We start from the raw sequence: 27716 nt of genomic DNA, 5'->3' as shown, positions 1-27716 counted from the left end.
TTTTAGAGTAAACAGTAAATAATTGCATGGTCTGGATTGAATTTCCCTGTTTAAATGGGGTGTGCTGTAACCCAGGGGATCAGTTTAGAGACTTGGGGAAGCTGAGTAAAGGCTTTTCTGAGTCATGCCTCCAGGTCTATCTTATTTTATGGGATATTTTTCTCATTTGAATCTCTTAATTTCATCAGTTTCTTGTGGCATAAAAGAATCCCCACCCTCAGTGTGTAGGGCTCCTCCTTTTACTTTCATTTCAGTCACTCCAGGACAGACCCAGCTTGCTGCCTCCTGGTTCCTACTGCTCTCTGCAAAATAGTTTCTGTTTTCTTTAACGTGTGATCTTACACTGCAGAACATCAAATACTGAATCACAGGTTTATCTTGATCTTCTTAGTAGTGACTACCCTACTATAAAACTATTTTTTATAGCATTTTTCAAACGTCTTTTCCAGAATGGACTTAAAATTGGCTCAGATGCTCCTGAAGGAACTATAATCTTTTTTTTTGCTATTGATCTCTCCTATAGCCAAAAATGCTTTGGAGTGAGTTGTTTTGAGGTTTGTGGTTTTTGGTTTTTTTTCTGCAACAGATCAGATGAACTCAAATGCAATCAAAATCTTGTCTTCCCAGAGGTCAGAGGATTTTTATATGTCAAGTATTAAGAGTTATACCTTATTTCAATGCCCTGACCCAAACTTCAGTGAAGTAAATTCTATCACAAAATCTGGATGCAGCTCTAGTAGTGGTGTGTTCCCTGCTTTTTCAAGTTTATCACCCCGGGCTATGTTGGTTTGCTTATTTTTAACAAGCCATGTATTCTAATGCCTCAAGCAGAATGTAGGTAAGCACTTTGAAAAGGATTTAACATGCAGGATGTATAAAATGATATTATCACTGAACCATGAAAAAAACAATGTTTTCCAAATTATACCCATATTAATATAGAGGGATCTTTTTTTCTTTGATTGTTAGTCAGAAGACTCTGTCATTTATGAGGTTTCTTTCAGGGAGTATTAGGAATGCAACAAATACCATCCATGCACCAGCAAACATTTATAGCTATCTTTTAGTCATTCCAGTTAATCATTATATTGACAGCATCTGTATTGCATGTGTCAGACAGCTTCAATGAGCAAAAAGAATGTAACCCACATTTTCATTCTTCAGACCAATAATGCAGTGTTTTCTGCAAAGACATCATCATAAAACCTTAATTTCTGATATGATATTAGAGGGGTGAGTTGCATTTCTAAACTATAGAAGCCTGGTAATCGTTTGTCTCAAAGCAAATAGTATCTCTGGCTTGATGAGAAGAAAGTGTATATTTTACAAAAGCAAAGCCAGTAAGGAAATGAGAAGTGAATTTTTATCTTCAGTACCTCAGTTGGAATTGCTGCCATTGGGAATGCCTAAAGGTGTGGATCTGCAAACAGCATGTGTGCTGTGCCTTCTGATCTCATTTCTACTTCTCCATGTGTCCCCATCTGATAGAGGATTTGGGAGCTGTTCTGTGTCCTCCCCTCCTTGAAAATCATGCTTACTTTCTTTTCCTTTACTTCAGGCCTAGAGGTAAGCAGGGATAAAGGCAGGAAGATTCTGTGATTCTTTTGCTTTACACAGCCCAGGGAATGTTATGCACAGGGCAGCTGTTGCATTTCTGCCTCCTTCTGGAGACCTGTTCATTCTGCTCCCTGTTTCTGCTTGGGTGCAGCCCCAGTTTCCCCTGGCTCCTGTTCTTCTGCTCCATAGGCTCTGACTCGTCCTCTCCTAGCACTTGAGGAGTATAATTATCATAGCAATAATCCAAAATGCTTGATCTGCAGAGGACATAGATGAGCTTATTGGTGTATTCCCACCTGCTTTTCCGAGCAAGAACCTGGGAGAGGGGGTAGTGCACCCTCCCTGGTTGCAGCTGCCTTCTGCCTAGAGCCAAAGGCTCTGAGGGCTGGTGTGAGATGACACTGAGACAGCTTTCAAAATCCTGCAGGTGTTTATGGAGCAGGTGCTGCTCAGTATGGCGTGGGAAGCACCCTGTGTTCCCTCAGGAGGCCCTTTGTGTCACTCCCACCTGCAGAACATCTGAGGTGACACTGGGAATGTGCATGTGAGCACCTCTCCCTGCCCTTGCAATCCCCCACAAAGAGTTTTGGTATCTCACAACTGTATGTCACTCATTTTACACTTCCAACCTGACACCTAGGAGTTTCAGCTCTTTTGTTGGGAGTTTCATCTTCTAGCCAAGATTATTTGCCTGCAAAGCAGGTGCAAAAATTGCTTTTGGCTCGTTTCCATGTGCAGACCTTTATAGAAGTGGCTGAGTGCTGAAGGGTCAACTTGCAGCTTTCTGTGGCTCCAGGTGTAGTCCTTCAGCCCTACTCACTTTGGAATCCATAGATTTCCTTGTTGTGACATCTAGGGGTCAGCTCTTTTGATGAAAAGGAATGTAACAATCAGGACTGCATGTATCACTTGCTTCACCATTCAAAACACTTCAAGCCCAATTTAGTACTTAATGTGTTGGACAATTTCCTCTCTTCATATCTTTTAAATGTGGCTTTTGTTTTATTATTTAATGTTATTGAGAAGGCAGCAAGTAGATCCCTTCCATTTTTATCTACACAGTTTAATTCTTAGACTTGAAAAGGTTTTGACCTTTGAATGGTGCCATAGTATGGGGTTGAGATGTAAGGTTTAATGGCACACACTTTGTGTTGTGCTTTGCAGGGTCAGAGCCAAAGCCTAATTTCATCACAGCCTGACTGCAGATAATTCCTTCCAGTCCCATTATTGTCTTTTCACAAGGATGTACCCAGGATTTTATGAAAAAGACATTTTAAAGCATTTGATCCAGGTGAGCTGTGCTTGAAGTGCTTAGAGGAGCAGACTCACAAGGGTCTATTTTTACAATTTATGAGTTTAACATAAGTTGAATAGCTATTCTTATGTACTGTTTTATGCAGGAATTCTGACCTGGGAGGAAGAAGGCAATGCTGGTACTGCCCTGGGTTCTGTATCCCTGGGAAATAGGTGATGCACAGGCACAGATAATGACCCTTGCAACTGGGCAATGCATTTTGTCTTTTCCACCACAACTAATTGTATCCAGGTGGACAGCAATGCCAGTGGATTTACTGCTGCTGTTATTTGTCTGCTTGGAAGGAGATGTGGAAAGGGCAGATTTGGCTCAGTGCGGCTACAGCCATGGACCAGCTGTCCTGTACTTAAGAACCCACTGTATTTGGCTTTGAAGGGAAAATCTTGGGCAAAGAAAGAGGTGAGGAAGTGCCAGTTATGGTTCTGTGCATCCAAGGTGTGGAAGTTGTGGGAAGGGAGTGTTGCTAGGGAGCACTGAAGTCAGTCTGTCAATACATAACTGAGGTGGTAGTCCTCCTACAAAGAGATCACTTTAATTTTACACTCATGGACAGCCTTCATGCTGTTTTCCCAAAAGCATGGCCCACAAAATGCCATCCAGACAGCAGCTGCATGCATTGCTGCCTGTTCCCTCTCTGTGTCCCATGGGAAAGGCAGGGCAGAAGTACTCTTCACCAGGCAAGACCTGGACTGAAAACCAGGAAAAGAACAAGTGAGGGCTGCCAAATGCACCAGCAGATGGCTGTTCCTGGAGCCTGTTCCCTGACAGCTGAAATTTCCCATCCTCTGAGCAGGATAAATCTGTGCCACACGCCAGGACAGGTTCTCTCAGGGATGGCTCTTTGCATTATAGAAGGAATTTAGCAGAGAAAAGCTTCCACTCCCCCAAAATGTTCTCCCTTCTTTCTTTTAATCAAAGTAACAAGGTGACCATGCAAGTTTGAGTGCTGTGATTCTCTAAGTTTGACACAGCATAAAAGCAGTAGGCTTGATTTTCTTCCTGTATCAGGACAGATTGTTTCAGGGCAGAACATCTCTTTTGTTCAGCTTTTTTTCCCCTAGGATATTTTCCTGCCAGCTCCAGAACTGGAAGGTAAATTTAGCAGATCAAGACCTGCAGTTTTAGCTATTTAGTGACACAAGTATTTACATTTTCACCAGATGACAAATGATCAAACCAGTACAGAAAGGGCTCTTGTAAGATATGTTGTCTTTTGGTGTGAAATGCTGCAGGTCAATCTTGTGGCAAAACATAGTGAAAATTAACTAATGGCTAATCAGCTAAAAGTTTTAATTAACCTATTAACTAATTAACATTTTACACTTAATTTTTCATAAAGTATTTCTTTTGCAACATCCATATTAGGATGAAGCTGTTCAATGATACTCTAAGGAAAACTGCTTTCTTAGAATAACTGATTAATAAGGGAAAAATAATACTATGGATTTATAAGCTATAATTCATACTAGAACTGTATTTATTTCTGCATATATTCTACATATATACATGTTTTTTCCTAAATGTAGAAGATTATCTTGCAAATATTCTATATTTTCACAACAACAGAGTCTCTTGTATGATTGACAATTTCTGGAAAAGTTAAATATAAGTGTTTCAAGTATAGAAGCATTGTTCTTCTTACCTTCATTGGGACCATCTCTTTGAATGTTCAAAAATAAGATGCAAATAGAGCTACAGAAATATGTCAAATGCAGTGTGGGATAAATCACTGTACTATATTATTTTGTATTTAGAAATTAGACTTCTATTTATAATGAGTGCAACAAGCCAGTGGACCCTCTAATTTCCAAAGATCTTCTTTGTTCCCAAAAGCTATTTTCCACTGAATAATCTGCATCTTTTTTTTCTCTCTCCATGAACTCTTGAAATCCATTTAGACCTTTCTGAGAAAAAAAACAACTTAAATATATAAATAGGAAATAAAAAAACTTGAAAATTTAACACTGTACCCATATAGTTTCCTGTAAAACTGCAGTCCTAGGAGTGCAGCTCCATTCTGGTTTACGTTCTAATTTTTAGATAGGAATTTCATGGAATTGAATTGAAAATAAAACATATCAGTCATACCAAATTGAAAATATAACCATGTATCAGTCTGTGAAGTGATGCTGGGTCTCTAATCAGAAAGTAGTATGTAATAGGCTGAAGTACATTTCTGCTGAGGTTTTCCTCATCAGTGCCACTGATTTAATTTCTGTATTTGATTAAGAAGGACAATGATGGAGTGACTGGTATCATTTTGGGAAAAAAATTAAAGGATGAATATTCTTAAGAGGAAAAAGACCTTACTTTCAAAGCTTTCATCTATCCATGTAATTTAAAATATTACTCTATATTCTGTCCTATCACTCTGCCTTAATCTAAATGTACATAATTTGAGCTCTGTATGATTGCATTAAAGAAATGAGAAAACCGTGGAATTATTTTGATTTAAGACTTTTTGGGCTGGGTCTCTGTGCTTGTTTGTGCAGCTAAAGTTGTGCTTGTCTGCATGGGGATTTCCAACACTCAGCAGATAATCACAGGGCTGGGTTTTCATTGATTCAATGCAATTCAAACCTCTTGCTTATTAATCTAAACTTGCAGATTAAGATTTATGATTTTAGGAAGAAGTCTATGAAAAGTATATATTTCATAAATGTCCCTTTTCCATTACATTGCACAAATACACAGTCCCTGGATAGCAGAGAAACCTGTATAAGATATTGGTTCTAGAAGATCCCAGGTGATTATAAGTATTACATACCAGTATTTCAGAGGTGGGCCATTTACAGATGGAATAATGCAGCCACAGCTGATTGATAATTTTCATTTTAACTGTCATTGCAAACCTTTTAAGATCAAGACTTTTGGCTCTCAGAGAGCATCTCAGTGCTTGAGATGGAAACCAACCCAAGCAAATGCTCCTGGAGCTGTTGCTGCAGACAGGCATTGAAAGAACCCTCCTCAGAAGAGCTTTGTGAACTTTTCTTGCTATTCCATGTCATTTGTACATGCTTGATTTCATCTCAATTACTGCACTCCTATCTATTTAGTGAACTTCTCTTCACAGGAAATAATTATTCTGTCTTCTCTCTTCCCCAAATTGTTATTACCTTGCTGCCAGGGGATAGTCTGGTTTTTCTAATAACTTTCATTCTAAGAAATATTGGGGGAAAAAACACATACACATGGAAAAACAAACTTTGATTTTTGTGTGCATAATTTTCTTTCGTGTAAACAAATTACCTGGGCATTGTACCAAGTGGATTATAGACCTGCTGAAATATCCACAGGCTTTAGGATAAATATCTCCATTGGACTGAGTGGATACAAAGAATAAAATCCTGATTATAAACCTGATTTTCTGCTTTTGTTAAGCATCTATAGCTTCATCTTTTTAAATGAGGGAAAAATGTCTACACTTGGGGTTTTTTGTCCCAACTGTTGTTCAAAGCCCTCTTCAATTTGAAGTTTTCATGAGCTGGAAATACAATCATTGCTGGAAATGAAATCACAGTTGCCAGCAGGCCAGAATCTCGGTTGACATAATTCAGAATATGGCTCTAGATTGAATTTTTGTCAGTTTAGGTTAACAGAGACCTCCCTCAAATCCTAGGATCCAAGAGTACCTCTTTTCTGACCAGGGGAAAGCAGTGTTGATTTTATACTTTTGTAAGAATATACATATTTTTATTTAAGTTAGAGTGTTACCATGAATGAAACTGGCTGGGTCAATCCTGCATACTAGCCTTTAGTATTTGCCAGCATGCAAAATGTCACTATGCACAGTGAAATAACTGAAATGTCTCAAATACACTGGTTTTCATGGTTATTAAATGGTGAGGTTTTAAAAGAACCTCTAATTTCACAATTCAGAGCTGTGTGAAAAAATAATTGCTAAATATGTATTGTGTACAGTAAGTTAAATAATTTTACAGTATTAAAAGGAGAGAATAAAGACTACTGCAGGAGGTGTGCTAAACAAATATTTAAAAGCCTATAATGATGAAAAATAATCCATAGTAGTATTATTGCATATATAATAATAAATACATTGTAGTATTATTTTGAAATATTTTTGAATGTTTCAAAAATTCCTGTGTGACTGGACCTAAATGAACTCTCCAAATCTTCATCAAAAGAGCACATTTGTATTTTTTTCATTGATTTAATAGTTGATAGAATTGTGTAGCTTTTTATATGTAATCCATCATCTCAGTTTTTCTTATCAATATAATTCCAGGGCCTACATGATCTTTAGATGCAGATTGCTACATTTCAGTCCTTGAGCCAGTGTCCTATGCTCTTTTCCTCCCACAATTTTTTTCCCCACACTTTCATATTTATGGCATCTGAATGTTTGCTGCCAGATTTCACACATCTGTGTAAGGTACCACATGTGTCTGTTTTCCTAAGGGTCTGCTGCACCTCACTTGATTTTTAACTTTGCAGTCTTAGTCTTCTGTTTGTACTTAAGATCTCAAATTAAGACTGTTACTACAGCAGTAATATTTGTGGCTTCCTTCAAGCAGTAAAAAAAAAGTTCAGAGCTTATTTAGGGATGTATTTCCAGACTTCAGGATGGGGCAATGCCTGAGCTGCTTTGTGTCACCTGAAAGCAGCTCCAGCACATCCTCCTTGACCTCAGACAGCTTCACAGTCCCTTTCTTGGAGCTACTTTTGCTTCCCCCAGCTGAATGAAGCTTCTACAGTGCAAAAACTTTGTTACCTTCAAGCTGTCAGCTTCAGTTTTTTGAGACAAAGATGGCAACAGTTAAAGTGAGGAGCTAAGAGAGAGCTCACACACAAGAAAGGCAAGGTTATCTGGCAATTACCAAAAAACCATTCAGAAACATCTGTCGGTTGTGTGATAAAAGCAGCGTTTCTTAGAGCCATCTGTCCGCTTTCAGATTAGCTCTAGATTGTGGAAATAACCTGCCTTTGGTTAAGGCAGTGGGGTTATTTTTATCTCAATACGCCTGTGACTAAAATTATGGGTGTTTTTAATGTAATATGTAATGATTGTGAAAGGGAAATATTTTTAACTAAGGCTAGAAATAATGGAGCAGATTCAAGAATCATTTCAGTGGTGAAACAAGAACTGTGAAGATATAACTAGGAATTTTATGGGATTTCCTTGCACTTAGTCTATCAATCTATTGAATTTGAAGCTGGTATTCACTCTTTGCAAATAATTTTTCCAGGAATGTTTGTAACATAAATTTTAAAATCTCCTGCACTTTTATTGTAGTTGATATTAAGAACACATGAGAATATTTAAATTGATTTCTGTTTCTGATCCAAATCCAATGTCCTCCTGAAGATTATGCTCCTAACAGTGTTTCACAGAACACATTCTGTCATCTATTACTTATCTGGTTTCTTTAGCATGATAGATATTCCTCCTTCCCTTTCTGACAACCTTCATCACTGTTTCACTTCTTGACAGTGTGACATTCTCAAACAGCAATCTAATGCCTGCAGAGTTTCTTGTTGACACAAGCAAAAAGAGGGACAGACTTCCAGCTAAATGAAAGGGTGGTGGGTAAATATATGTGTAGCTGTCAGTGAGGAAACTATTTCATTTTGAGAAGGTTTTTTTCTTCTCCTTCTTCATTCCAAGCAAACATCTCCCACCTCCAGACCCACCTGCATTTTATCTAGCCAAGAAAACTGCTTTTGCATCTTAATTTGTCCTGTCTGGAGGCATTGACCAGACTGTGGCTCCCTTTCCTACCTTGCATCTGAAGTTAAAATTGTGCTCGATATCCTTCTGTGCTCTTGACAAATTAAATAATTGCAAACAGTAACTGAGCTATTTGCCTTTTTATTTACTGCAATTTCCCCCTTACAATAGGATGCTTTCATGTGGATGAATGAATGTTACTGAATGTTGAATGAATGTTATGAATGAAAGATGAATGAATGTAACTAAAATGGCACAAAATGCATTAAAATTATTTCATATGATCAAGGAACTAAAAGGTGCACTTTTCAAAAAGATTATTTTTTTACTCATCTGAATTTTCCTAATTCTCTCCTGCAAGCTACTTTTTAGGAGCTTTTCCCTAATGATACTATATTGTGTGGGTATTGAGGTAAAATGAGGTATTGTGGAAGGAATGCCTATTTTATCAAGCTCAGAATGTAGAATTAATAAGCAAAGATTTCTGGCCCCAAAAGCTTAATATGTATTAATAAACAAAAGGGTGAAAAGAAAAAGCTGGAAGGTTCTTATTGTTTGGTCTTTAATTAACTTTCTGAAGATCATAAAAAGCCTGTAGTTGGCTGAAAAGAATAATCTTGCTTCCCACCTCAGAACCAGTACATAGCCCCAACATTTTTAACCTTTCATTTATAATTATATTGTTAATTAGAAAAGGAAAAAAAGAAATCTAAAAGCTGGAGTAAAATTTGTGTGGGATGATAGTGGCTGGGTTCAGAAAATTAAACTACTTAATTGAAGATGTTTTGAGAGATACTCATTGTCATTGAGTAATTTGAGAAGGTTAGCTTTGTTTCCTTAACAGCTCTGGAGAATTAATGTAGGATTTTTTTCCTTCTTCCCTTCTTACAAAGAAATGAATTTGCAGAAGGAGTCTTTGGAACCATCTGGCTTAATCAAGATTAAAGTTCTCCCATAAGGAAGCTTTACATGGCTCTTCTTCTTTTACATGGCTCTTCTTCTTTTACAGGAATTTTATAGGAAGGAAATAATATATTTTTTACTGGGGGGAGACTGTGTGGGTTTCTGTATAGTAGAATCTCTGTCCAGCATAAGATGTCAGAAGCTTTGAGTTGTCCAAGCTGAGGAGGGCCCTAAAGACCTTTTTAGTTTCAATTTTTGTGTAGGAAACAGCAAAATGATGTTTTTATACCTACAGTACTTTAGTTGAAGTTGTTCTAGGCCCAGACCTGTAAGAACTACATAGACATAGGCCTAAAATCAAGATGCTTTTCCAGTAAAAGAATTAAGGATAAATTAATTCTCTCTACATTACTCCCAGAACAAGCCGAGTTCTCAAATCTCAGGTGCTCCCCTTGGGAATGGTTTCCTCCCAGAAATGAAACCTAAGCCACAGAGAGAGGAGGAAGGCAGAATCCCTGTGGAAATGTGTTCTGAGAAAATAGCCAGCAAATGAGCTGGATACATAGAGAGACCTTTTAGATTTAATTACCAGGTAACACTTGTAATTTGAATGGTGTTCTGGATGTTGTTGATGGCTGCATTAGCAGTTTGCCCATGTCCTTCATTTGACTCTGATCTGACAGAGTTTCTTCTTTTTTTTTTTTCCCCAGGGAGGGAAAGGGATTTACTGGGCTGAGTCTGTATTTCTGCTGTTACTCTTCAGCTTCATCCAGAAAAAGCTCATTCTTGCTTTCCCCCCACTCAGGGCCTGGGGAAGTCCTTAGGATAGGAATGGTGATCCCTGCCTGAATTACACCTCCTGCTAACAGTTTGCTCACAGATCAGCTCTGCTTCTCCACAGCCTTAAAATACCCATATGCTTTGTTCAGGTCTTTGGGCTCACTTTTTAAAGGCATCTTTATTCCTAGAAATAAAGGTGTTATTAGGAGCTAATACATGGTTATGGCTGAGATGGAAATCCCTCTCAGTAGTCAGAAATTAGTATTGTACCTAAATTCGCTCCCTTGTGTGTGGAAAATCTTTGATGACAAGATTTCTGTATTTTAACTCCTTGATATAATTTTTAATGTCAAGGTAAAATTACTTTCCATGGTACAGCATTTACATCTGCATTTTGTAACTATATTTCTCCTGGATGAGAAATCAGATAAAACAAAAATTGGTATAAAAAAGTAATGTTGCTTTAATTTTCTTTCCAAAGGCAGGTGCTAAGCTTTACTGTCATGGAGGCAGAAAACTGCTAAACTACAGCTGATCTTTGTCCCCTCAATTCACAGCAGCAGAATCAAAAATATTCGTTGCTCTTCTACCACCAACAAAAGATGTTTTAGCTCTTGAAATGTCTTTGGTCTAAAATGATACTTAGACTGCAGGAGCTCTAGTAAATTGTACTTTTAAAAAAATCTTTCCTTCCTTGTTTTCTTTAGACTTTGAAAAATGTTAGCATTACTATGTTCTAACCTAAACAAGTTCTGCATTTGTGTAAGTTTACAAAAGATCAAAATGTAAAGCACCTGTTAGCTCAGGATAGAGTTTACTGATAAAAATGCATAAATGTTGAGTTGATGAAAAATAATTTGCAACTGATATAACAAGAATGCAAGTGTCCTTATTGCTGCAGTAATTTTTGCTCAATAACCGGTCCCCCTGCTCTTTGCAATAAAACCTAAAAATATAAATGATTTGGCATATATTTTATTACGCTTGATCCCTGGGCCTGTGTGACAAAAATATTTCACATCAACCCTGGTTAATATGAAACAGAGCCACAGATGAATCTCTCCAAACGTTTGGAAAATATTTTTCTAAAGCAACTGCTTCAACACAATTGCAATCCTTGAAAGACGATTAAAAAAAAAGAAAAAAAAAAAAGGAAGAAGTGTCATGTGAGTAGAGGCCATAATGGAATTTATTCTACTCTTAAACATTTCAGACATTCAGCAGAATAATTTAATCTCTTCACAGAAAAAATATATTATGAAATTTTCATTTGGTATATATAATAAAATAGTATGCTAAGCATTTGAATATAACTTAAATAAATTGGATCAGAGCAAAACATGCTTTTTATGTCTTGAAGAGACATATGTGTATGTCATTTTCTGCAAATGGAAAAGAATTTTTTTTTAATCTTCCATATGGAAGGAATTTCTCCATGTTGAAAAGCAGAATTTGAAGTCAAGATATTTCAGAGCTGAAAAATAATTTTTTTCCTCTCTTTTTCCTTTTTTTTCTTTTTTCCAAATTGTTGACTGTCATGTAGATTAAGGTATAGCCATGTGTGGTTTTTGCATTATAAAGCTGGGGAATTGGAGGGGAAAGAGTTCTGAGAATATGGCATAAATCTGAGGTGCAGAGTCAGGAATTCCTCTAGATTCTCTCTTAAAACTGACAATAATGATATCTTCATTGATTGTTTTGTTTGTTTGTTTTTATTTGGACATCAGCATTTGGCTACTATAGACATAATGCAGGCACTACCTTGCTTCACATAACACTGAAAAACTTGTTTCACTTTTGACTTTCACAATTCCTACCAGTGACCAAAAAGGGAAATGCTCTATCTGCCTATCAGCTACTCCTGCCATATAAACACAACGGTATTTAATTAAATATTTATTTAAATATTCATTTAAATGGCATTTCTCATGCCATTTCTGGGACAAGAATTATAATTTAAAAATAAAAATAATGCTAATAAAGCAAAACCCAAACACCACCAAAAAAGTATCTATATGACCAAGTCGGGAGTTCAGAAAACTAAATTCCTGCATCAATATTGTTTAGGTTATTATTACCTCAGTAATTGCAATGTAATTCACTTAAGTCAGTATTACACAGTGATACTGCCCTGTCAGAGACTATTCTGTGGCTACTAAACAGATTTTTTTTAAACTATGCATTGCTTTAGGTTAATGTCCACAGCTGATCATAAGTCACCTGCTATGTCCCCAGAAAATATCTCCTGACTGCTACTCAAGGTGCTCCTTTTCTTTGACCTCTGTGTGTGTGACAGAGAGAAAGAGAGGGCAACAATCATATTTATAAAGTTCTACAACACACTCTAAAAAGCAGCCAGCTCTGACTCTGGCAAGCCAAGGGAGGAAATCCATTTATCCACCTGTTTTTTGTGAAGTGTGGACTGCTCTTTTATGTGATGTAATACCTGACATTCATTTTAACTGCTCCATGCACACTGATGGTGCATTTGGCTTTCTGCAGGGTGAAGAAGGGGTTTTTTTTCAGCTTCTGAGGATAAAAAACACCTGTGTTCTTCAAATATTTCATCCCTTGTAAACTTTATATATAATTTAGCAAGCCCAAGACAGTTTCTAAATGAATGCTGCATACTATGACCAATTATGATCTTTCAACAAATAAGTTCTGTCTGCTTTTATAAATTTTTTCTTACATTTTCTTTCTTTTTTTTTTTTATCTGAAAAATGTGCTTCCATCCAGCAACAGCATGCAGAAAAAAAAGCCCTGACTTCTGTATATAGTAATATTTCATTTGTGATCCATGTATGCCCTTTGTCTTGCCTGGAAAATACAGCTTTTAAGCAGGGTTTGGGAGAAATGAGTAATTTGCTCTGTTTTATTAATCCCAAATTTCATTTTTTACTGTCTAGAGGAATATGTGCCCTAAATGTCAGCTTGTGTGTTACCCTGTTTTGAAGGGCTTAGTTGTGAGTAGAGGGTATTTCTTTCATTACTTTATTTGATCAAGTCTGTTTGGGAATTAAGAATGCGTTTCCAATGTGTTTGTAGAAATTGGGTAGATGCTTATTTGAGCAGTAGTATGTATCCATATACCAAAACCTGCCATGGAACAGAAAGAGGCAAGAAATGGGCCAGAAATAGACAAGAAATAGGTCGGACACTCCTTTACCCAGGCACTCACTGTTTGGCTGCCTCTATTTACCATCAGTGGTGGAGCTGAAAGGGTCACTCAGCTCCATTTTAATTCTACTTTTTTTCAATCAGAAATCACATCAGCTCCATGTGGTGACAGCTGGAATTTCCTAGGTGTGGATGACCTTCTGAGCAACTTACCAATTGCAAATTATCCTAATTTTACTGACCAGCAGTCTGCAATGTTCCTTTCCTTACACTGTTTCTACAGACCCCTTGAGCTGTAATGAGAATTGCGTTTATGTGCAGGAGAGAGGTACAACAATGCAAACAGTCAAAGCACAATAGTCCTGTGAAGCTGTGAGCATTTATTCCTGACATCCCAATGGAAGCTTTAGAGGAATCTCCCGGGTGCCTCTGCAGGAAGGATTGCCTTAATGGCTGTAAATGCTCTCTGAGTGTGTCAGTAAATCACATGTGGAATTCCCTCCTGATTCCCTTCCCCATCTCTCTCTCACTCCCCTTCACTGCCAGGCAGCAGCAAATCCTTCATTGTGGGAAATTTAGTATTTCATCCTGCTCAAACAGTTTCCCTATCTGTCTTCTCTACAAGCATAATTGCCCAGTGCGTGTGAAAACCACTACAGCATTTCTTATGTGTGTTTCTTGATTTATTAATCTTTGCAACAACAACAACAACAAAAATCCCATTTAAAAGCACTGTTAATGTCAAGACATAAAAATCAAGCACAAATAACTCTCACTTCTGTGTTTGTTTGTTCATGATGGTCTAAGATAATCTGTACAAATACTACTGTTCTCTCAGGTAGTTTTGAACTTGATCTTTTTTCTTTATTTTGGATGTGACAAAGGCTAATGGCATCCCTTGTCCCATCTTTACAGTTCTGCCTGTGCCATTTGGTTTTTCTGCTCAAATTATGTTGGTAGTATGATCAGGAAGTTGGAAATATTGAGAGAGAAATTACCAGAGTGGGTAGAATGCTGTGTTTTGGTAAATGAGGATTTCGTGGAAAGGGAAGGTGTGATCAGGTACATAATCAAAAGGGGCTTGTGCACATTTCTTTGTTGCTTTCTGGGAACAAAGGGTGCATTTTAGATATTTTCTTGCTGTATGAATGTGTCAAGTTGGATGGGGCTTTGAGCAACCTGGTTTCGTGGAAGACCTCAAAAAAGTACACATTTTCAAGGGCACAGGGTTAATTTCTGCAGAAGAATGAGGCCTGGAGAAGGCTGTGAGTTTGGTCAGGAGAAGGATAATTCTGGTGTTCCTTACATAAAGGCCAGGTCTGGCTTCTAGGTTGATCACAGATAATATTCCAGAAGAAAACTCATGTTTTTTCCCCTTAAATATTTTTTTGAAACAATGCTAACAGAACTACAGCATAGTTGCCTGCAAAAGGTGCAGCTCTTTAGGAGTAGATCTCCTGAACTCTCCAATAAGCCTTGATAATAATAAGCTCCAATAAGCTACTGATGAAACTCCAGGATTGAGGAATTATGTGGGAATGTTCATGACAATTGTTCAAGATCAATGTCAGCTGAAAATAATTCAAAAGGCCATGGCACTTGGGTCACACACCTGTGAAAGTCTCTGACACACAAGGATGAGTCCTTATATGCTTGGCCATGATAGTACTGGGTTCCCAAAGGTTTTGTTTGGCTTTTTTTAGACCACACAAAATTTATAACTTCTTATTTAAAACATCAAGCGTTCTGTGAACAGAAAATGTAGCAAGGCTTTTTTAAAAACTGTGATTCTTTTGTGCATCTCTCTTTCTTTCCCCTCAAAGTTTCCCTTGGTTGCTTCCCAGGATCCCTGCAACACAGGTTTGCATCTCTATATCCCATAATCTGCTATACTTTCAGGGTGTCCCAGGTTGTGTTGGGGAAGTTCCCTGCAAGTGTCAGCTATCAAATCTCGCGGCTGCTCTTTACTTTTCTCTGCCCCGGTCAGCTCCCGAACGCCCGGCTTGAGCGTCTCAGCTTTTCATCGGGGCCGGGGCTCGCCGCAGTCTCCGGGTGCTTTTGCTGTCGCGCTCCGGGGTGGGCTGTTGGCCTCGCTTTGCTGTCAGTGCGAGGGAAGAAACAAAGAGGCAGGGAATTTGTCCAAATCCGTCCGCGTGGCGGCTGGATGCTTTATCGGCTGCGAGAGCTGCGGTGGAAAAGTTGCAGCAGATCCCAGCTTCACACGGATGCAAATGGCCTCGAGCATGCCGTGGAGTGGGAATCAAATAGGGAAGGGACAGGGCAGACGGGGAGCCCTATCGCCCAATGGGTACAGACATCGTAGTGTTGAAGTGTACTACAGCGACCAATGGGAACACGGCAGGGGCGGACACGAGACTTTGGGGTGAGTGGGACCGCGAGAACGGGGAGACGGGCACGGAAACCACAGGAGTAGGGAAAAACTTGGGGGATGCACGAGGGTACAGAGAACTGGAAAACTAGCAAAGAAAAAACCCATAATATGAACCCAAACCTGGGATGCAACAAAATCTCCTACCCTCTGTACCTCTGCTTTCCATTGAAGTGAAAATTTGTCAACAGGTTCAGCAACTTCTCTTGGCAACTTCTTCCAGGGCCTTGCTAACCTCTGAGTAAAGATTTTCTTCCCAATATTTAATCTAAATCCCTTCCCTATTAGTTTAAAACCATTCTCCCTTGTCCTATCACTCTCTGCCCATGAAAGTTCAAAACCTAAAGTTCATTGTGTCATTTGGAAAGGGAATTTGGAGAAATTAAGGGCTGGCAATACATCACACATTCATTTCTGTACTAAATATATATCCTATAAGAGGATGCCAGAGAGGAAAGTGGAGCAACAAAAGTGAAAAATTGCCACTTGATGCAATGATTTGTCACCTGTTGACAGTTGTGCCTGTTGGCAGAAAAGTTCATTATGAATGATAAGCTGGGGGCTCAAAGCAGGACAGAGAGAACCCTTTAAGATTTGTCCTTGAAGGCTGCTGATGTACAGCATGGTTTCATTCTTTCTGTAGTGGAGGTTAGTGCAGTTTAATTTGTCTGTAAGTCTGTTTTAAGATATCTCCCATCAAAAGAAAGACGGGGGAAGGATGTTCATATTACACCATATTGTCACAATTCTGGGAAAGGATGATGCCCTGTAATTATCTGTACAAATAAAGGGAGAGAAGTTCTGACAACCAATTAAAATCAGAGTACTGATATTGTAAGCCTAATTTTTATTAGGATGACTTGAGAACAAAAAGTTTGTTTCAATGCAATATTGATAATTCTAAAAGATCATAAAAATGCAGAGCAGACCAGGGTTTATCAAACCATTCAACCACTAGAGGCTTTTATAACATGCACTCAAGAATTGGCCTTTTCTGTTGTCATATCCAGTGGTTTCTATTGCATCCAAATCCTTTGTTTCCATTGTACATTTTCAGTAGAAATTTTATAGGTGTAATGTAGAATAGACAGCAGGAGGTCAAATGTGTTTTTTTCATGCTCCCTGTGGTGATGACAGTTGAAGCTGTGAGCATCTCCCTCCTTCCTGCTCCTATTCCAACAGATAAAGTGTTTTGTACACAGAACCAGCCATATTTTTTCCCTACACCATTGACTGTAAAAAAGTATTTGTCTTCAGGACTGCCAAGTAAACAACCATTTGACTCTTCATAGGGTTTTTCTCAGAATAAATAAAATTTTAAAGGATATGGCAACCCTGTGGTAATCTTAAGAGGCAGTTAAAATCCAAGGAAAAAAGAGAACTCATTGTGGGAATAACTCAGTCTGGGAATTCCTGCTGCTTTATTTCAACTTTTTGTTTAGTTACTCTGTCACCAGTGTGTGTCACTCCCCCTGTATCTTCCACTGTCCTTGCCCAAGTCTGGTATTCTGGTTCTGAGGGGCATCAATACTTCAAGTATCATTTACCTAAAGTAAATATACCTTTAAAACTTCCTTATATACCTTTAAAACTTCCATGTCCTAATCTGTTCCCCCTTGTACTTCCTGTTGTGGGTGCTTCTCTGCTGAAAAATCTACTTAAAAGTGCAATATTTTCTTTCCTATGGGCATTAGACTCAGTTGTTCATGCCTAGTTATGAAATTCAGGGAAACTATGTGATAATACAATATTCCTCCTCCTCTTGCTGAGTGTTGACAGGTTTCTCACATATTCCCCCTGAGTGCTGGAACTGCACATAGATGGAGCAGATGGAGTTGCTCTGCTTTTTTTTTCAGAAATACATTTACTTGGGAATCACATGCAATTTTTGTTTCTTAAATTTTTTTGGAAAAATAAGAGAAATTTTCTGTTTTTTATTTGGTTCTTTCTAAGTGAATGAAAGCAGAAATGGTCAGACAATAGCTGTTCAGAGAAGTATATGAGATTATTTGGTAGGAAGAAGTTAAAAGGTGAAGGAGAAGGTCCCACAAGGTAGTTGTAATGTTGACCTTCAGGTGTAGGGGATGCAGAGGGGGAGAAGGGGTTTAACTCCCCCATCTGGCAGCCATGCAGGCAGCCTTTAGTCAGACCATGTGATTATAATCACAGCATTTCAACTTGGCTCTTTATCTAATCTCAAGATAACTGCTTCACTAATTGTTTTTCAGTAAGAAATATAATTATGTCTGATAATGGTTTTTTATTTGTCTTGCTGCTTGGATAAATAGAGATATTCTTGAATATAAACCTTGAGTTTTATTCTCTAAATATTCAATAATACAGAGAAGACCATTTATTCAAAGTATTTTATCTTTTGACCTTTGACATCTTACCACACCACTGTGACTATATAAAGTCAAAAGTCAATGACAACAGCATCCCCTTTTGTTGGAAAACTTTTAATAATTGAGATATTCATTTACCTCTGCTTCACTATGATATGTAAATATCTTACTTGTCTGATATTCTTTATTTCTCTTTTATATAGATTCATGTAATTTTCATGTCATCACCTGTAGAGTTATTTTTGATGGAACATTCTGATGGTCAGGTTCTTAAAGAAGTACTTTTAACTACTTCCCTATACTGATATGAAATTGTGTTTTATACAACACATTATATATGGTACCACACACCCTAAATAGCTTGAGTTGGTACAGAAAAAGCAACAGAATATAAGAACATATAATGTAAATAACATGCTCTCTTTTAGGGTGGAAAATACCTCTAAGATCATTGAGGCCAATTGTAGACATAAGTTGACTAAATTAAAACTAAAAGTGGTATATTTTTAAAAAACGGTACATATTTTGGGGGCTTCATTTCAATGCTAATTTCAAGAAGTCAGGCTCTGGTTTAACTGACAGTTCTGAGAACAGAATATGGCCCTGAATGAGCAGCATGAGGGGACAAAATGCTGGAACCCCTCACTTGTCACTGCCAGTTGTGAGCAGTCTCCTTGCTGATGGGTACTAAGATGAAAAGGATTTGTCTCCCTAAGGAAGCCAGCAGAATCTAATGTCCCAGATCCCTGGCATTTGTAGACAGCAAGGATCAGTTAAGCCATTACACTTACAGAGCTGTCCACCTTCCCCTCAATTTGTAATTAAAGGAGACTTCCAGCACCAAAATTACACTTTACAGTTCCCAGCTTTCAGACAAGTGATGTAGAACAGGGAGAATTGCTGGAAGTGGTTTCATTTCCTCCCTCAGTTCAAGTTTTAATCAATCTTTGTGGAGGAACATGCCCAAATCCCCTTCCCTAATGATACCTTCAGCCTGTCCAGCTTCATTTGTCACCAGGCTGCTACAGTCAGACTGCTCACAACCATGGATTTCAGCTTTCCTGTCACCATGACACCTGGACTTGAAAGTGCTCTCTCCTACAGGAACCTTATTCCCTCCTGTTTCATGTCTTTTAAAATCTTAAAACTTCTAGATGTGGAATGACCATTTAGCTGTTATAATTTTTATTATTATTTTAATAAAATGTCTATGAGCTCTGAAATGGTGAAAGGCACTTCAAAACACTTCCATGAAAATCTCTTTTCTGAGGTAAAAGGAACTGGAATGTCCTCATAATTACTCTTGTGGATATCTTTTTAATAGCTTTGGGGACACACACAAACACCTAATTATTAGGAAAGGAATGAATACAATGAAGGATGTCACACTAATAATGAAGTTTATAAACATGTAGAATTCATTAATTGGTAATTAAATTAAGAGATAAACACAACTCAATTTTGCTTTAAGCAAGGAAATCATGGTGGTGCTTACTGAGGAAGAGATATCCTGCTATGAGTCTGTGTCAATCATTTTCCTCTTGTCTTTGGGTCTAAACCAGTGTTGATTTAGTAGAGTTTCTTTGCTCCCTTTTTCTTACCAAGCATGCATTTTTCCTTCTCATGTTGTTACAAAACTTAAATTGGCATATGTAGTGGGAGAGAGCCTTAAAATTGGCCTGTGTAGCATGAGAAAAATCAAGGAAAAATGTCCTTTATTATCCTAGAAAATACAGTTTAAATGAATGCAGAGCTGTTTTTTCATATTGTATCCACTTGTTCTTTCTTACCTTCATTCTATTTCATTCAGCTGAAAAGTAAGATCTCTTTTCCCTAATTCTGAACATTTTTAGAAAATAAGAAAGCTTTTTTTTTTTTTTTTTTAAATCAAGCACTATTCATGCTATGCTACTTACTAATTTAATTTAAAGGAAGCTGTCAAGTTTAACTTGGTCTCAACAATAAACCTGTAAAAACACACTTTTGTGAGCTCTTTATCACCTACCCACCAGGTTTGGTTTGCATGCTTTTAGAAAAACTGTTTTGTTTGCCAGATGGAGAAATTCTTACTTTGAAATGTAATGTTTAAAGTGAGTGGTTTTCCTCAGATTTGTTTGAGAATAATATTTCTTTTTAAAAAACGAATATTTCACAATGGCAATTGCAACCCATACGAGATATTGTTAATAGCAGAAATGAGAAAATGCACTCCTAAATGAGGTAGATGTGTAGAAGAAGTGCAAGACTTGAGGGGTGCTTTACTTACCACACTCTGTTCTTCCTAAGCTTCCTTACATAAAAAAGGAATGTGACATTACTGGGGAGGGAGAAAGCACAAAAATCACTCAATTCTGATTGCTATTTTTAAAATACAAGCTTAAAGATGACTGCCCTATTTTAATGTTTTCTATATTATTTTTTCATGTAAAAGGTATTCAAATCTCAGAGAAGAAAGCTGAATGAAGTATTAAGACTGCTCCAGCCTGGGATGTATTTGCTGCAAGGTGGGGAAAAACTGTCACAAGGTGAAAAAGTCTGTCAAGCTGGTCTGGTAAGTCCCAAGTTTATTACATTTCGTTAAAAAAAGAGTAAAGGTCAGATGAAAGGAAGGGCTTGAAACAAAGAAACCCAAAACCCCCCAGAAAATAAAATAAAAAAAAAAAATAAAAGTATGCTTAGTGCGCTTGTAGATGTACATAAAATGTGAAATTTGGGGGAGATTTTCAGGGTTGGAATGCTTTGCCAGCTGCAGTTGGGCTGTGGCTCAATAAAAAGGGGGTTTGGCTTTGACGTTCCTGGTGCCGAGTGACAGGAAAAGCGTTGAGCTGCAATCAGCACCCTCTGCCAGCTCTGGTTTATCCCAAAAATGCATCAGGTGATGTCTTGACTTCCCTTGTGAGCAGTGGGCTGTCTGATTCCCTGCCATGTGCAGAGAATATTTTGGTGGAAAGTCTGTCACGTTGCCTACCATCACTGAGCTGGGTAAAAATTTTTGCTGTTGGTATCTGTTATGTGCAAATCCAAGGCTGATGATGGGGGAATCACAGCTTTTAAGCAACTCAGTGTTACAGCCTGACATGTGTCTGTGTAATGTCCTGTAGACATGTAAATCAGAGTCATTAATTATGGTGGAACACTTCAGTAGCCTGCCAGTTGTTAGTTTTTCCAAAGCAAAAATGTGCTCACAAGGAAAATTCTCTGAGATGGCATTTTGTGATGTGAAAAAAAAAAAAAAAAAAATCTCACTCAGTTTCAAGTATTAATTCAACGTGTCAATTATATTAGTATGTACACTGACTAAAAATTTTGCCAGAGAATGCAGTGGAGTACTTTTTTTTTTTTTTTTTTTGGTGGAGAATATAAAAGAAAGGTTAATATGTGCTTTGCCATATCAAATTATGTAGTGGGAATAGTAGTTTGGCTGTATACAGTTATTTTTGGGAAATTGTATCAGATAACAAGGCACTAAACATAACCGTCGTGGAGAAATGATGACATTTATTATTCAGGGAATGACTTACCCATTTTGGAAGAATATAAGATGAGACCAAATTCTCAATTTTCTTATGTTTTCTGTAGCTTTGTTCCTCCAACCAATAAAAAAATCCCAAAGCTAATATGTCTCTGCTTGCTGCTGGGATCAGTAACCTTCAGAAATAGATGCAACTTTATAATCCATGTATTACTTCCATGTGAAATATGGGTGATATATTACTTGAAGCGGGATTGAAGGTGACATTTTGGCTTTTATACTTGCAAAGAATTTTACAGACTGGGAGAAAATGAAGGTTTCAAGAAGCAGTTTCCAGTGAAACCCAGCCATTCTATGTCCTGGAATACAGGCCAGGTTGGGTGATCACTGTCAGAGCTGAATTTTGTACTAAAGGTTTTATCAGCATTTCAAATAGACAACTAATTGCTGCTGTAACAGAACCTACTGTTACTTTAGCAATTTTTTCCCCTCAAAATATTTGTGTATTCTCTGTGAGCATTTCTTTTAAGTATGAGAATATTCTCTTATATGTTCTGCCCAAGTATTTTTGTAGTGCAATTGACACACTAAGTGCACTTGAATCCCACCACAATTGTCTTCTCCAATCTCATCTCATCCCTTTTCTCCTCTCCATCCATTGAACAGATGGCCTTGAGCTTTATGGAGGTGATTAATTAAATTGCACATAACAGGAGTATTTTTTTCTCATGCATAATTTCCTCTTAACAGGATTTTAAATTCTTTTGGTGACCAATATGTTCTGAGAGGAGAAGAATATTTTTATCTTTTTCACTTTTCTTTTAAGCACATGCAATATGTGTCTTAAAATAAATGTATCTCTGTGTTGCACCAGTTGTTGGAAACAGCTTAAATTTTAAGCTGGCTGGTAAAGCTTAACAAGGGTGTCAGTAAACAAAATATTTAATTTTGATTGTGAATTAAAATGTATGCCAGAAATTCTAACAATCTGCAGGTCCTGGGGAGGATTTCAGATCTCCAGGAGCCTCTCTGTTGTGTCTTGTCAAAACAAATTTGGGTTTGAATGCTGAATGTGTAAAACAAGCTAATTATGTGTGACCTGCAAGTATAGCCAAGGTTTCTTTGTAGAAATAACTGACCAAATTATGTCTGCTAATGAAAAAAATATTTTGAAAAGCTTTGTTTTCTATCTGCTGATGTGCTTTGCTGGGGAATCTCCTAGAGGAGCGGGGTAATAATTACAGGTGTATTAAATTATATAGTCAATGCTCTATAGAAGGTACAGCAGTAAATGTAATGTATGCTGTGGAAATCCAGCAGGAAGGGGATATAGATGTGCCTGTACTTTTGTGTGTGTGCATATGGGTGTTCCAGGAGATTTGCTGTGTGTTTTTTCCGTGGTTTGTTTTTAACAAGTTGAGAAAGAGATCTATAGGGAAGCTTAGTACAAAAAGGGGTTGATTCTCCTCCCAGATAGGTGGCCAAGGATATCCATGTATCTTGAAAAGCTGCTGCCTCTACTGTACATCTATTTATAGCCAATCTGTGGTACCTAACTGTGAATAGACAGACCTGAGAAGAATGAAATCTTTTGAGGTTAATCCGCTGTAATCCCTTGCTTTACACCTTTTCCAGCTGCTGCTTAAAAGTTTTCAATTCCTCAGGCAGTCTGCACATGATCTGGTTCCTTTTCCACTGATAACACCCAGGAAAAATATTTGGAATTCAATATGCTCCTATACTCCCAGGAGTATAAATTTGAGTCTTTTTATATTCCAGATACATTTTGGGGAATGTTATGGTGTTATGGGGGAGCTTTTTCCTTTATAGGATGAGAAGAAAGAGGGTTTGGTGGGGTAGGGATGTGGACAGGCATGAGATGACAGTGTTCATTTAAGATGTATCTCAGTTGGGTGCTACAGACCTTCTGAAAAAATTGAAGTTTCTGTCACCTTAAGTTATCCAATTTAATAAGTAGCCTCGTTTCTCAGCCTGCCTGGTTTGTTCAAGAAACTTTCTTTCTCATTTTTTCCCTCCCTGCCTGGCTGCCACTGCCCCCTCCTTTGGGGGAGTTTAATCCTTGCAGCAGGTGATGCTCAGGCTGCTCTGAGCAGCATCTGCTGCACCAGTCCTTTGTGCCACGCTGATCTCTGATCTCCTGGTCCCTCTGGCTGGGGCATGAAGCAGGGATCAGAGCTGAGCTCACTGATTTGTTCTTAATCATGTGAGGAGCCCCACTGAACTGAATGGCTGCCACTCACTGGGACTAGTGTATTGTCACTTAGGCACCCTAAATTAAAAGGCTTCTAAAAGGTTTGGCTTGATATGTGTATGTGATTTAGCACTTTGAAAAAGCTGTAAATATTTTTGTCTGTTCAAAGGGGGAAACATAATGCATGTGGTTGGGTTTTCCCCTTTTCTTCTGATGGCTTATAGTGATGTTTTTGTACAGTTACCCCCTGGCCAGTTTTGCCAGCATTTTGGGTCTGTGTATTGTCACCAGAGGGGGCACTTGGGATGAATTTTGCACGATGACGCAGCGGTGAAATAGTTAATGCCTTCTGGCCTCGATTAAAGTGCAGCCGGCCCAAATCAGCTCAGAACATTTGTAGTTCAGAAATTGCTACAGCTCAAATCACCCAGGCTCCTGAGAAAAGGATCAGGGTTGCCTCTTTGCTCCATGGGGAGGCTGAGCTGGCCAGCTTTAACTGGGTGCATGATCTAAGTGGAACACTCTTGTTTAATACAAGCCTCCTTTTATCTTAATGCTATTGGCAGAGCAGCACATTTGTCTCAATTTTCTCTAAACAACAGCTCTCAGGCCAAACCTTGAAAGCTGCAAATTCTGCTCTACCTCAGCAAAATCATATACCCTGGTCTGACTCAGGTTTCCACTCAAGGTGACTAATTTTCTGTCTTGTCTCTTCCTGATATTAGAGGAATACATGAGTAGCATTGATATTTTCACACCTGGAGAACAGAAGAGAAAAGGTTTCTGTTTTAAGTAAAAATTTGGAGCCTTCTACAAGGATACCAGAGCATTGCTCTTCTGTGGCACGGATGATTTATGAAACATGGAACTCAAATTTGGTTACAGTAGACAAAATAATCCTGGATTTGTTCAGAGTCATTTAATGTCACACAGGAGTCAGTGTGCTCACACACAGTTCTGCAGTCAAGGGAAGTGCAATTTTCTGTCAATACACAGGTCCCAGCATGATGGGACTCTGATTCTTGAGAAGATGCCTTTGAGTTCAAAGAATATTTCCTGTCAGAGAAAGAGAAGACCATACACTGTGCAGAATATACAATTCTGTATACAATTCCCTACTTTTTCTGGTGAAGACTTCTGAAACCAGACTTTTTTTTTTTCCTTTTTCTTTTCTCTTCAGGGAATTAAATCAGAGTTAAAATAATGTATTGTGAGTATTTTCCATCTTCTGCAGTCACAAAAAAAACATAAGAAAACATCTTACAGCCTTCTTAAAAGTTTTCAGAATTTCTGCACAAAACCTTATCATTCAGAAGCTCTTCCTGAGCTTCGTAATTATTATTTTCATTAAAAGGATGCCCAGACTGCAGACATTGAGGATTGTCTGATGGGTGTGCCTTGATAGACTCAAATTTGATTATTTGATTATTTGATTTTTTTGATTTTTGATTATTTTCTACCTCTCTACAAATAAAAGTACATCCTGTACTCAGTGAGTTCATCAGGTTTGAGATGGGATTTGTGGGAGCTGTGCTCCTCATTAGACAGAGAAGGTTAAAGTATCAGGTAACAGTGAAATCTGATATTCTTTGGCTGGTAACACCAGGATCCATAACTGCTCTAAATTTCTGCTTCAGTACAGCTGTTCAAAGGCATGAAAAATTCCTAGGACAAACTCAGCCCTGGATATACCTGGACCTAGCTCCAGTGCAGGTTTTTGCCAGGCCTTGCTGCTGTTCTTTGCATTGATCTAATTATAAAGCTTTGATTATCTTATTGATTTAGTAGAGGCCTGCCTGTTTCTGCCAGAGCTGAGTTTGGCTTTGTGACTTCAGCTGGAGATGACTGAACACAGTTCTCTCAGGCTTGGCCAGAAGGTGATTCCCCTTTGATGCTGCCACAGTTTGATTATGCAATTCATCAATGCGTGGACTGCACACAAAATGAACTGAGTCAAGACAAGGTTGTGTAAACTTGACTGGATAATCAAGTCTGGCATAGCACTTTGCCAGCAGGTAGGGAAAAAAAAAAAAAAAAAAAAAAACAAACCAAACAAACCACCAAAAAAAATACTGCCTTGGAGAACAGATCAGCCCAGACATCAACTTTATTCTAAAAGGTGTTGGAATGTAAATATTAAATACTTTGGGTCAGTCGTGTGCTTTTTCATGAAAAGGGTAACTTTGTCTTGTGCTGATCTTTCCATTAAAAACCTTGTATTTTATATTTTAAATAGAGTATCAAAGCAAATGTCTTAATGCTTTGTTTCTTCTTTTCTTTTTTTTTTTCTTTTTTAAAATCTTGTTAAATTTCCGGTTTTATTGACCATGTACAACTCACCACTTGGGTTAAAACTCTGTAACACAGATGAGGCCTCCAATGATAGGAAAGCCTGAAACATAGATTACCACTATCTATTGTCATTTTACAGAAAAAATTATTCCTGGTAAATTAATTTAGGTCATACAGTGAAGGATAAGTGTTCCTCCTTTCAGCAACTATTACTAGTGGTAATCCATAGCTACAGAAATTTAGCTTTGGAAAGGTGAATGAATGAACCTGAAATTTTGGAGACTGCTGGAAGAAAAGAATGTGCTGTCTCCACACCATCTATTCTATTCAGTGTTTGTGAGTGTTTGGATAAAAATTTACTGTGCTCAGTGAGTGAGTGTTTAGGACTTCATTTACTGAAAAAATCAGATCTTTCACAGTTAAACATGAATTGAATGAAATTTTCATGATTACCAACAGAGACCACCAAGCTCCATTATTGTGTAGTCTGTAAATGAAGGAACCATGTCAAAGGCATCATCATCAGTTTTCTTTAATGAAACAGCAGTGCTATGCACAGGCACAGCTGCTGAAAAATAACTGTACACAGAACCAGAACAGTTTGTATTAATGTTCTGGTGGCTTCACCTGAAACAGTTTTCCAATCTCATCAACATCCTGAGAGAGAGCAGTGGTTATTCTGTTAAAGTTGGGGAGTTCTGCACAGTTTTTCCTGCCTAGATGAAGATGTGCACACTGTCCATACAGTGGTGCTGCACAGCAGAGTTAATGAAGCTGTTAGCATGATCTGTCATGCCAGGAAACATCCTGAAAATAATTAGGAAGTGACTGGGAATATTTAGACAGGGTGCATGGTAGATATGCTCAATTTGCTTGTAGAAGATACAAGTTTACATTTAAAAATACTCAATGACCTCCAGCAGTTGCTGTACTCAAGTCAAAATATGGAGTTGATGAAGTCTGTTAGGCTCCTGTTGTGGTGAAAGGTATGAGTTTCTATGATCCACTGCTTATCAGGTGCACACAGAATTCATTAAAAAATAACCCAAGAAAGCACAAAATATTGTCATGAGAGGGATGTCAGCATATTTTTCCAAGTAGATTTTGTAGTTGCATGTCTACTACCTTATGCATTTTTTATCCTTGTGTAAATTAAATATTGTGAAGGGAAAAAAGAAAAAAAAGACAAAAATGCATTTTAGGTGGGCAGCATGTGCATCAACTAATGGGGATGTGTAGGTTAAACTGAAAAATGTAAGAATAATAGGAAGGAAAATTAAGGTTTGTGCAAAAATAACAAATTTTAATAATGGGTGTTTAGAATGTTGGTTCAGTTAATGGTGACAAATTGCAAGGAGTACTTTCATTATCTACAAGTTCAAATCACCTTATCTTGATCTGATGGATAAAAAAGAGCAAACTGGCAAATATCGTTGCATCTTTTCATTATTTTGCCTCTGACCGCAGAGGGGAATTAAAAGTTAACTCAATAGATGCATCTCAGGATTTTTTACTTAGGGTTTCCTTGGGATACACAAAGATTTCACAAAGCCATTTAATGTGTGTACTTAGGAGGAAAGATTTAATTAGACCATTTCCTATTTAGAAGGTACATATTAAAAATGCATTGTTAAGTTTTTCT

General features: G+C 37.8%; 1 long non-coding RNA gene across 1 annotated transcript in view; it reads left to right on the top strand.

The window, feature by feature from the left end:
* Positions 1-25775, top strand: part of LOC137466093 (uncharacterized) — a 41288-nt gene extending 15513 nt beyond the window's left edge. The window contains exons 2-3 of the long non-coding RNA XR_010994984.1: positions 20530-20649; positions 25568-25775. This is a non-coding gene — a long non-coding RNA (uncharacterized lncRNA). The remainder of the gene's footprint in view (positions 1-20529; positions 20650-25567) is intronic.
* Positions 25776-27716: the final 1941 nt, after the last annotated feature.

The sequence above is a fragment of the Anomalospiza imberbis genome, chromosome 2 (genome assembly GCF_031753505.1).
Source record: "Anomalospiza imberbis isolate Cuckoo-Finch-1a 21T00152 chromosome 2, ASM3175350v1, whole genome shotgun sequence".
In the NCBI taxonomy this organism is placed as follows: domain Eukaryota; kingdom Metazoa; phylum Chordata; class Aves; order Passeriformes; family Viduidae; genus Anomalospiza; species Anomalospiza imberbis.
This window is presented reverse-complemented; position numbering and strand designations above follow the sequence as displayed.